Source organism: Eriocheir sinensis, unplaced genomic scaffold, assembly GCF_024679095.1.
Source record: "Eriocheir sinensis breed Jianghai 21 unplaced genomic scaffold, ASM2467909v1 Scaffold1157, whole genome shotgun sequence".
In the NCBI taxonomy this organism is placed as follows: Eukaryota; Metazoa; Arthropoda; class Malacostraca; order Decapoda; family Varunidae; genus Eriocheir; species Eriocheir sinensis.
The window spans coordinates 101216-102689 of NW_026110471.1; positions in this window are offsets into that span (position 1 = coordinate 101216).

The window sequence follows — 1474 nt, forward strand, 5'->3', positions numbered from 1 at the left end:
TACAACGAGAAAAATATAAGAGAAAATAAAAAGAAAACTCAAAATAAGTAGGAAAAAAATGTAATATAGAACTAATGACTGAAAATGAGAAGAAAAGGCAAGAAAAGTTTACGAGGAAGAAGATTACAATGAGAAATGAATATAAAAATGGAAGAAAAGAAAGAAAAGAGGAAGTATTAGAGAGATAATGAGTGAAAAATGTCAAACAAAAAGAGGAAGAAATAAGAAATAGAATAACGAGCAAAAGTATAGGAAAAAAATATAGAAGGTAAGGAAGAATTATTTAAGATACGAAAGATCAAGAAGAAACAAGGAAATTAAGCAATAAATTAGCTGAAGGAGAAGAAAGAAAAACAAGTAAAAAAAAATTACTAAAAAAATCAGCGAAAGAGTGTGAAGAAAATATAGAGTGTGATAAAAGAGAGAAAGGACCAAAGGCAGTAAATATATGGAGATAAAGCGGACGGGAAAGAAAAGAATGATGGACAATGTGGGAAGAAAGATGAAGAAAAATGGGTACTAGAGAAAGACGGATGGATAAAATATGTAGGTGATGAAGAAAGAGCTCGAGTAATAAATAAATAACGAGGAAGAAGAGGAAAAAGAGGACGGTAACAAATATGGAGAAGGAAAACTAGGAAAATGAGTAACACAAATGTATTTCTTGTTACCAACTTTAAGTGGTTTGTGTTATGTGTTAATATTTAATAATTTTAAGGCGCAGTGTTATCTCGTCAGGTCCGATGTACCGTTGCCTGCTTTCTCCAGTTGACAGAAGTGGTTGAGACAACACAATAGCCTTTTAGTTAAGTGATGTGTGGCCGAGTGGTAGCCGTTATAAGTTCACTTTAGTTCACTTTAGTTATCTCTCTCAGGTTAATACAAGTACCAAATGTATTTTAACTATATCAACAGTTGTATACAAGGTTTACAGTTTACGTGAGCGAGACGCACGAAATCAGAGACAGCCACACCGCTGCAGGGCGCGGAGCGGCAGAGCACCGCTCGCCTGCCCGTCACCCGTCTTCTCTCCCTTCTCCGCGTTGTTCTCCCGTTTTATTTGCTTGTAGTTCGTCCAGAAGGGTGTGGGTTCCGGTTGATGACTGTTGATAAAAGTCATCATTTGCTGATCCTAGTGTCAGTTCATCACAGCTTCCCACGGCCAAAAGCACGACGTGTTGTTAAACATCCTGTTGTGCGACACCGACCAGGTGTCGCCACACGTACAGTCATACATACACATGTACATTATAATATACACATTACATCGCTCGGTTCTCTAAAAGTCGCGACCTCGCGACTCACCCAACGACCTTTGAGCAAGTGTACCTACCCATGTTACAGTCGCACAATGTGTACTAGTTAAACGCGGTCCTGTTATTTCCATAAAAATATATATATATATATATATATATATATATATATATATATATATATATATATATATATATATATATATATATATATATATATA